We start from the raw sequence: 10,713 nt of genomic DNA on the forward strand, positions 1-10,713 counted from the left end.
CCTGATATAGTGGTATCGCCCGCCCTGCATTGATGAGCGGCTTGGCTCTTAAAGGGAGTGGGCGGCGCTTCCCTCCTGGCCCAGGCATTTATTTGTCGGAGGGCAGATAAGGGAGCTTAAAGAGGAGGAGGAGGGAGGGGGGAGAGCGCCTCTTGCTTGCAGCTGCATTCCATTTAATGGCTGCCTGTGTAGAGTTACATTGGAGCCGGCACAATGGAGGAGGAGGAGGAAAGGAGAGAGGGGGGGAGGGGAAGGAAGTTCCCCCAGGTTAGAATACATTTACATTGTGTGCTTTTAGCACCCGGCTGGGCATTTCAAATAATGTTCGCATCCAAGCGTTAGCGACGACGCCGGTCACACGGAGCGCAGTTTATAGTGCGACAATGTTGGGAAACCTCACCCCCCCCCCAAAAATATCGCCTGTACCCTTTCGTGGAGCTGATTTTGGTGCATTTATTGCATTGCTGAAGCGATCAAACGCCCCGGCTTCACATTGCAGCGATTTGGCAATGCGATTGGACACGGCGAATCGCATGCAAAATCAGCGTCTATTGTAGGGTTGCCACCTCATCCCTTTAAAACCGAACATATGTGAATTACACAATAGTGGATTGACGTCCGGGAAGTGCGCCGCATGACGTCCTTCAGGATAACAGCCGCGCGCATTGTGGCGATCGGTGGAGCGGTGGCTCTTTACCACGTGATCAGCCGTGTCCAATCACGGCTGATCATGATGTGAACAGAAAAAGCCGGTGATCGGCTTTTCCTCACTCGCGTCTGACAGACCCGAGTAGAGGAGAGCCGATCGGTGGCTCTCCTGACGGGGGGGGGTCTGCACTGATTGTTTATCAGCACAGTCCCCCCCTCCCACGGATGCCCACACTGGACCACCAGGGAAGCCCCCAGGACCACCAGGAAGGGGGGGGGGGCAACATGTGGATGGCCAGGTATGTACCCCATGGCCATCCACATGTGCAAATAGCCCAATCTGTGCCCACAAATGGGCACTGACTGGCACCATCATGTAGCAGATAAAATCAGTGATGCCCAGCAATGCCACCCATCAGTGTCCAGCAGTGCCACCTATCAGTGCCCATCCGTGCCTACCCATCAATGCCACCCATAAGTACCCATCAGTGCCACCTATGAGTGCCCATCAGTGCCACTTATCAGTGCCCATCATCAGCGCCGGTCAGTGCCACCTCCTCGGTGCCCATCAGTGCTGCCTTATCAGTACCCATCGTTGAAGAAGAAAACTTAATTATTTACAAAAAATTTTAATAGAAACCTCAGTCTCCTCAGTCTTCACGAGGGAATCGTTTATCCTCAAGACACATCACAGGAAGTACCTCCATGGTTAACAGAGGACAGAATTAGAATTAGACTTGGGAAACTTAACATTAATAAATCACCGGGACCAGATGGTTTGCACCCGAGGGTACTTAGGGAACTCAAGTAATTGCCAGACCATTGTTCCTCATTTTTACTGACAGTTTACTGACTGGAATGGTACCAGTAGATTGGAGAAAAGCCAATGTAGCACCAATATTTAAAAAAAGGGCCAAAATACATCCTTGGGGATTACAGACCAGTTAGCCTAACATCAATAGTATGTAAGCTTAGAGGGGATAATAAGGGACTATATACAAGATTTTAGTAATAAGAACGGTATCATTAGCAGTAATCGGCATGGCTTCACAAAGAATCATTCTTGCCAAACCAATCTATTAACCTTCTACGAGGAGGTAAAATGACATCTAGATAAAGGAAGGCCGGTAGACGTGATGTGTCTGCATTTTGCAAAAGCATTTGACACAGTTCCCCATAAACGTTTTTTACCATACAAAGTAAGGTCTGTTGGCATGGACCATAGGGTGAGTACATGGATTGAAAACTGGCTACAAGGGCGAGTTCAGAGGGTGGTGATAAATGAGGAGTACTCGGAATGGTCTGGGGTGGGTAGTGGGGTCCCCCAGGGTTCTGTGCTGGGACCAATAATATTTAACTTGTTCATAAACGAACTGGAGGATGAGGATGGGGTAAACAGTTCAATCTCTGTATTTGCGGATGATACTAAGCTAAGCAGGGCAATAACTTCTCCGCAGAATGTGGAAACCTTGCAAGAAGATCTGAATCAATGAATGGGGTGGGCAATTACATTGCAAATGAGGTTCAATGTAGAAAAATGTAAAATAATCCATTTGGGTGGCAAAAATATGAATGCAATCTATACACTGGGGGGAGAACCTCTGGGAGAATCTAGGATGGAAAAGGACCTGGGGGTCCTAGTAGATGATAGGCTTGGCAATGGCATGCAATGCCAAGCTGCTGCTAAGAAAGCAAACAGAATATTGGCATTAAAAAGGGGATCAACTCCAGAGATAAAACAATAATTCTCCCGCTCTACAAGACTCTGGTCCGGCCCCACCTGTAGTATGCTGTCCAATTCTGGGCACCAGTCCTCAGGAAGGATGTACGGGAAATGGAGGGAGTACAAAGAAGGGCAACAAAGCTAATAAAGGGTCTGGAGGATATTAGTTATGAGGAAAGGTTGTGAGCTCTGAACTTATTCTCTCTGGAGAAGAGACGCTTGAGAGGGGATAGGATTTCAATTTACAAATACTGTACTGGTTACCCAACAGGAGGGATAAAACTTTTTGGCAAAAGGGAGTTTAACAAGACTCGTGGCCACTCATTCAATTTAGAAGAAAAGAGGTTCAACCTTAAACTACGTAGCGGGTTCTTTACTGTAATGCCACGTACACGCAATCAGACTATCCGACGGACTTGGTCCGGCAGACCAGAGTCAAAACTACTTTCTAAGTCCGCCGGACTTTTGGGAAAAAAAAGTCCGCCGGAGCCCACACACGGGCGGATTGTCCGGCGGACTTTTTTTTCCCAAAAGTCCGGCGGACTTAGAAAGTAGTTTTGACTCAATCCGGATTGGCCTGGTCTTCTGTCGCCACTGCCTCTTCTTCCGACTTCGGGGGTCTTGTCCCCCTCTTCGGTTCTTCTTGCCGGGCTTCCGCTCCTTCTTCCAGCTCTTTTAGTAACGGTGGCCCGGTCTTCGGTCACCGCCATCATCGCCGCCTTCTCTTTTCTTCTTCTTCCTTGAGATGTTGACTCGACGCTGTCTCTGGCCGTAATGACAGAGACGCGTTGTGTGGCGTGATATAGGGTATAGGATATAGATATATTATGATATAGAGACAATGGGCGGGGTCACCTGGTGATGTCCCCACCCCTTATGATGTCACAGTCCCAGCATCCTCTGGAACTGTGACATCATAAGGAGCTGGGCCATCACCCGGTGACCCCGCCCATTGTCACTATATAAGTGGCCGCACAACGCGTCCCTGTAATTCCCACCAGAAAGAGCGTTGAGTCAACATCTCAAGGAAGAAGAGGAAGAAGAAGAGAGGAAGAAAAGAGAAGGCGGCGACTACGACAACAGAAGACTGAGCCACCGCTAGTAATAGAGCTGGAAGAAGGAGCGGTGGCCCGGCAAGAAGAACCAAAGAGGGGGACAAGACCCCCGAAGTCGGAAGAAGAGGCGGCGGCGGCAACAGAAGACCGGGCCACCGCTAGTAAAAGAGCTATAGGAAGAAAGCGGAGGCCTGGCAAGAAGAACCGAAGAGGGGGACAAGACCCCCGAAGTCGGAAGAAGACCCCCGGACAGCGGCGGCGACGAAGAAGAAAGCCGGGCTCCTCCGCTACTAAAAAAGCTAGCAGAAGATAGCGGAGGAGTCTGGCAAGAAGACCCCACCAAGACGGAAGAAGACCCCCGGAGCTGTGCAATAAATTATTTTAAAACCTTGTGTTGTGTTTTATTTACATTTTTTTCACCAGGTTAATAGGTAGGGGTACATTGTACCCCATACTCATTCACATAGGGTGGGAGGGGGCCGGTATCTGAGGGCCCCCTTATTAAAGGGGGCTCCCGAATTCCGATAAGCCCCCCGCCCGCAGACCCCGACAACGAATGGCCAGGGTTGTCGGGAAGAGACCCTTGTCCTCATCAAAATGGGGACAAGGTGCTTTGAGGTGGGGGGGGCGCAGGGGCCCCCCTTCCCCAAAGCACCCCCCCATGTTGAGGGCACGCGGCCTGGTAAGGCTCAGGAGGAGGGGGGCCACTCGCTCGTCCCCACCCCCTTTCCTGACCGGCCGGGTTGCGTGCTCGGATAAGGGTCTTATATGGACCTTGGGAGGGACCCCCACGCCGTTTTTTCAGTGTAGGGCTTCCCCTTTAAGTCCATACCAGGTGATGGAGCCAGCGACGTGTCAATCTCGCCGCTGAAGGCGGCGACATTGACTTCCTTCTCTAGTCCCGGCTACCTGGAGCCGCGTTCAAAATGAACGGACTTTCCTCCGTGTGTGTAATACTGACATATAATCACACACATAGGTTGGAACTGATGGACTTGTGTCTTTTTTCAATCTCACCTACTATGCAACTATGTAACTATTTCTTTAATTTTCAATTCTATTTTATTCTCTTTGGAAATTCAAATTCGATTTGAAAACTATTGGAATTCAAAATTTCGCCTGAAATTTCGTTTTGTTATTTTGAATTCATTTAAAATTTGTTACTATTGTAATTCGGAAATGCGGATACATCCGAATAACGAAAAATCTGACCGAATTTCAATTCGCAACAAAATAGAACCGCACATGTCCACTGCTGGCTACAACAAATCCTGCTGCGGAGGTTAATCATTTGACAGCCCCACCAACGGTCCAAATACTCAGACAGTACCTGCATCTGATTGGATGTAGGTGCTGTTTGGTGTGAGATTCTCGCCTAGCGTCTTTGCTCTTTCCATTGAGGGATATCAGATGGGAGGATTGCTGACAGGGAGGCAGGAACCTGACATAACTCATTCTGTGTATGGGCCGCATTGCTTGCAATCAAGAACCAGCCCACTGCTTGCATCAGGGCTGAGGGGGTCTGGAGAGGTGTACTGAGGCCGGGTGCTGTGATGTTTTCAGGAAGCTATGTACAGCGCCTTGCTGGCTCCTCCCACCAGCCATGATTTGCCCGCATTGCATAGACAAGCACAGAGTCCCAGTGATGACATTACTGGGTCTAAAATATATATCTATGGAATACAAACACAAAGGTTTAAAGTGGTTATAAAGTCAAAATGTGTTTGCTTTAACCACTTGACCTCCGGAAGATTTACCCTCCCCCTCTTCATGACCAGGCCGTTTTTTTGCGAAACGGAACCGCATTACTGTCAGAAACCATGAAATCAGACCGAGACAGAAGTACAGTTAAATCACACTTGTTTAATAAGTAAAAAAAAAAAAAAAACTTAGTCAAAACATAGCTAGAGTTCAGTAACTGGTACGGATAGTCAGCCAAGCCAGAAGTCAAGGATCAATGTAGTGGAACAGCAAGCAGGATCTGGAGCCAGAAGGAATGTCAGCAAAGCAAGTCTTTAAACAGGAACGCAGGAGATGTTGACCAAGGCGAAGGCCGAGATCCTGTGATCTGGATGGCTTAAGTAGGCAGGACTGACGAGCAGGAAATCATCAACAGCTGAGTAACTGTGGAGAGATAGGAGCTGGCAATTAGCCGACAGCTGAGCAGCAGCTCTGAGAAGGAAGGGCTGAGCCCAGCTCTGACAGTTACTTTAACTGACAATTGTGCGGACATGCAACGCTGTATTCAAATCAAACTGATGTCATTTTATCCCTACAAATAGAGCTTTCTTTTGGTGGTATTTGATCTCTGCGGTTTTTGCGGTATAAACCAAAAAGAGACTGACAATTTTGAAAAATAAATAAATAATATTTTTTAATTTGTGCTAGAAAACAAATCCAATAAACAAATTGAAAAAATCTAATATCTTCATCAGTTTTGGCCAATGTGTATTCTGCTACATATTTTTGGTAAAAAAAAAAAAAAAAAAAAAATCCCAATAAGCGTATATTGATTGATTTGCGCAAAATTTATAGCGTCTACAAAAGTATGGGATATTTTTATTTATTCATTTTTTTTTTACTAGTAATGGCAGCGATCAACGACTTATAGCGGGACTGTGATATTGTAGCGGACAATCAGACACGTTTTTGGGGACCAGTGCTAAAAATATGCACTGTCACTGTACTAATGACACTGGCTGGGAAAGGATTAAACATTTAGGGTGATCAAAGGTTTAACTGTGTTTAGCCAGTGTTCTTGTGTACTGTGTGAGATGCTTTTAACTAAGGGAAGTGATGGATTTTATTCCCTGCTTTTCAGAGGCATAAATTCCATCCCTTCCCTCCTGGCAGAACGGCGATCTGCCTTGTTACATGTGTCTGTACCTGTGCCTGTGTCTGTACATCTTACGGTGATGTTACATGTGTCTGTACCTGACGATCAGCGGCAATTAAGTACCCAGTAAGGATCGGGTAATCGAGTACTCGGTACCTGCCGATTGGCTTCTGCTGTGTGTAATCACAGCTGAAGCAAGCCATCGGTGCGCATTTGCGCTCCCTACCCGGAATTGTGCGATCACATGTATATATAAGTGATCCTGCGCATAGCTGCTTCCCTGTAGCAGTAAAACTGATATAGGGTGGTCTGCAAGTAGTTAATGCAATCTCTGCAATATTGTAAAAATGTCCCACTACTTGTGTCCTTACGCCCCTCCCCCCCCCCCCCACCAAACACTTACTTGAGCCCTCTCTTGATCCAGCACTGCGCCCCTCTGTTCCTCCTCTCACAGGATAGGATGAGAGCAGAGGGAGTCACTGCTGTCAGTCAAATCCCATAAGGAGGGAGTGGGGGGTGTGGCTAAGCCACGCTGTGCGTGTCTATGGATGCACACAGCCCGGCTCGGGAGTGCGCCTGCAACGTGTGCCCCCATAGGAAGCAGCTTGCTATGGGAGCACACACACAGAAGAGGAGTGGAGAGTGCCGATGGGGGACCCCAAAAGGAGAAGGTAAGGGGCCACCCTGTGCAATATTATTACACAGAGCAGGTAGGTACAGTGCCTTGAAAAGGTATTCATACCCCTTGAAATTTTCCACATTCTGTCATTTTACAACCAAAAAAGCAAATGTATTTTATTGGGATTTTATGTCATAGACCAACACAAAGTGGCACATAATTGTGAAGTCGAAGGACAGTGGTCGAAGGACAGTGGGGCAGCACAGTGGTGTAGTGGTTAGCACTCTCACCTAGCAGTAAGAAGGGTCGCTGGTTCGAATCCCAACCACGACTCCACCTGCCTGGAGTTTGCATGTTCTCCCTGTGCCTGCGTGGGTTTCCTCCAGGTACTCCGGCTTGCTCCCCCAATCCAAAGACATGCAGGTAGGTTAATTGGCTTCTGTCCAAATAATTGGCCCTAATATATGAATGGGGACCTTGGATTGTGGGCTCCTTGAGGGTAGGGACCGATGTGGGTGTGTGATGTACAGGGATAGGGACAATTGTAAATGCTCACTCAGGTTGAACTGGATGGACTGGTGTCTTTATTCAACCTTGTGAAAAGTGTGTGTGTGGGGGGCATTTGTATTCAGCCCCCCGAGTCAATAATTTGTAGAACCGCCTTTCACTGCAATTACAGCTGCAAGTCTTTTTGGGGGATGTCTCTACCAGCTTTGCACATCTAGAGAGGGATTGGATGGAGAACGTCTCTGAACAGCAATTTACAAGTCTTGCCACAGATTCTAAATTGGATTTAGGTCTGGACTGTGACTGGGCCATTCTAACACATGAATATGCTTTTATCTAAACCATTCCATTGTAGCTCTGGCTGTATGTTTCGGGTCGTTGTCCTGCTGGAAGGGGAACCTCCGCCCCGGTCTCAAGTCTTTTGCAGACTCCCAACAGGTTTTCTTCTAAGATTGTCCTGTATTTGGCTCCATCCATCTTCCTATCAACTCTGACCAGCTTCCCTGTCCCTGCTGAAGAAAAACATCCCCACAATATGATGCTGCCACCACCATGTTTCACAGTGGGGATGGTGTGTTCAGGGTGATGTGCAGTGTTAGTTTTTTCCCCACACACATAGCGATTTACTTTTAGGCCAAAAAGTTCAGTTTTGGTCTCATCTGACCAGAGCACCTTCTTCCACATGTTTGCTGTGTCCCCCACATGGCTTCTCATAACCTGCAAACGGGACCTCAATGGCTTGTCAGTTTAGGTGGACGGCCATGTCTTGGTAGGTTTGCAGTTGTGCCATACTCTTTCCATTTTCGGATGATGGATTCAACAGAGCTCGGTGAGAGGTTCAAAACTTGGAATATCTTTTTATAACCTAACGCTGCTTTAAATTTCTACACAAAGTTATCCCTGACCTGTCTGGTGTGCTCCTTGGCTTTCATGATGCTGTTTGTTCACTAAGGTTCTCTAACAAATCTCTGAAGGCTCCACAGAACAGCTGTATTTATACTGAGATTAAATTACACATCGGTGGACTCTTTTTACTAATTAGGTGACTTCTGAACGCAAATTGGTTCCACTAGATTTTAGTTAGGGGTATCAAAGTAAAGGGGGGTGAATACAAATGCCCCCCCCCACATTTTCACATAGTTATTTGTAAAAAAAATGTGAAAACCATTTATCATTTTCCTTCCACTTCACAATTATGTGCCAATTTGTGTTGGTCTATCACATAAAATCCCAATAACATACATTTATGTTTTTGGTTGTAACATGACAAAATGTGTAAAATGTCAAGGGGTATGAATACTTTTTCTACTGTACACCCTGTTTATTATTATTATAGGAAAAAAATATATATATAGCCTTTACAATCACTTTAATTTTAAACCTGAATTAGCATATTGATGATGGGGGAGGGGAAGAACCACAGAAAGCTAAATATAAGCAGATTACACTTCAGCATGTTATTACTCAGGAGCTGGGAGACAGCTCATGTTATCAGCATTGTTTCAGGCCAGTTACAGGACACTTGTCAGACCTTAGGTGGCATCTTAAAGAGGAACCGCGGTCTGCTCACATAACTTGTAATAAAAACATCTTTGCCATTCTGAAGCTTCCCTCCAACCACTTTGCATATTATCTTATATATATATGCTGCGATTCTGTACTTGCCACAAATGCTGCAGAAATCTCCCTCCACCGAGTCTGGCTGCAGCCATTTTAACTGTGGGCAGCTGAAGCTGCTGCCTGTTCACTTCCTGGATTTGCACAGAGGCACACCTCCAGCTCAGCAGCTCTCATTGGCCCTCTTATGACTCACCCCCTCCCCCTCCCTTCCTGGCAAACCCTTAGGAGAGAGAGAGAGCTGTGTATGATGTCATAAGCCTAGGCTAATGACCAGACAAGGAGCAGGAAGTGGACTGTATAAGGGATTTACTGGCAGAAAAAAAATGTTTTACTCTCCAAAGTTAAAACAACAGAAGATTTAATAGATGGAAACATAAAAAAAAAAATGACTGAAGGCCCGCTTTAAGCAGACCATAGATGACTCGATTCTCAGCTGGTTCAGCAGCGACCAGCTGAATTTGATCCATTTATGGGCAGGCTGGTTGTACTAAAAGCAATTATGAAGGTTTAAAGCCTACGGCACCTGGTATTCCCAGGTGGTCTCCCATCCAGGTACTAACTAGGCCCGACCCTGCTTAGCATCCGAGATCAGATGAGATTGGGCACATTGAGGGTGATGTGGCCGTAGGTTTTTTTTTTTTTTTTATAAAGGTTTGTTTTTTAAAATAACAAACATGTCATACGTACCTGCTCTGTGCAAGGGTTTTACACAGAGCAGCCCCTGACCCTCCTTTTCTGGGGTCCCCTGGTGCGGCTTCTGGCTCCTCCTCTTCGACAAGTGCCCTCCAACTGAGAGCCGATTTCCATGGGGCCACCCATGCGGGCGCGCTCCTGAGTCCTGCTGCTGCTGCGTCCACTGACACAGACAGCAGGACTTGGCCCCGCCCCCCCCGTGTCACTGGATTTGATCGACAGCAGCGGGAGCCAATGAGGACCAGAGACAGCGGCTGGAGCTGCTGGGCTTGTGCTCGTCACTGGAACGATCGGGTTCAGGTAAGAGAAAAATGGGGGCCCTGGGGTTGCAGCTGCAGCACAGAAGGTTTTTCACCCGAATGCACAGACTGCATTCAGGTGATAAAATCTGAGACTTTACAACTCCTTTTAAGACAATCAGTCGATCAACTCCAGTACAACCAGGCTGTTGGATCTTTTTCATGTGATGACGGTGAAGGGAAGGCTCCGCTGGCAGAACACAGTTGTGCTGCGGGAGGGATTCCCCCTATCAACACTGACTGTGTTGATAGGGGGAATCGAGCGATTTTCTTTTCTTCCACCGCGGGTGGTGGAAGAAAAGAAAATGACATAATCTTTGGGCTGCTTTCGATTCTTCCCTCAGCTCCAGACAAAGTGAAGCTAAATAAGGACGCGAGTGCAAATCGTTCCAAACTAAGCCGGCATCGTTATAATAATCAAAAGCAAATCCGGGGTTATAAAACCTGCAAAGCGGACAGCTACAGGCAGGGGAGAGTAGACACGTGCGATTCGGTTTGTAGCGAATAGATTTTCAGACGAATCTGTTAGTATTCGTACATCCGGATCAATCCAAACATCCGAATAGCGGAAAGAACCAAAATACGAAAAAATTACGAATAAGCAAAATACTGAATACACGGAAATACGAACTTACGAACGGACAAACTTATGAAAATACTAAACTTCGAAACAGTAAAAGAAAGAAAATAACATCTATAATTAATGATTTATA

At 46.8% G+C, this 10,713-nt stretch overlaps 1 pseudogene; it reads right to left on the reverse strand.

Moving 5' to 3' along the window:
• Window positions 1-9,519: 9,519 nt before the first annotated feature.
• LOC143925770 (5S ribosomal RNA) lies at window positions 9,520-9,638 on the reverse strand (annotated as a pseudogene).
• Between the last annotated feature and the right edge of the window lie 1,075 nt (window positions 9,639-10,713).

This window comes from Lithobates pipiens, unplaced genomic scaffold (assembly GCF_037356315.1).
Source record: "Lithobates pipiens isolate NorthernLeopardFrog02 unplaced genomic scaffold, aLitPip1_a1.2 Scaffold_22, whole genome shotgun sequence".
In the NCBI taxonomy this organism is placed as follows: Eukaryota; Metazoa; Chordata; class Amphibia; order Anura; family Ranidae; genus Lithobates; species Lithobates pipiens.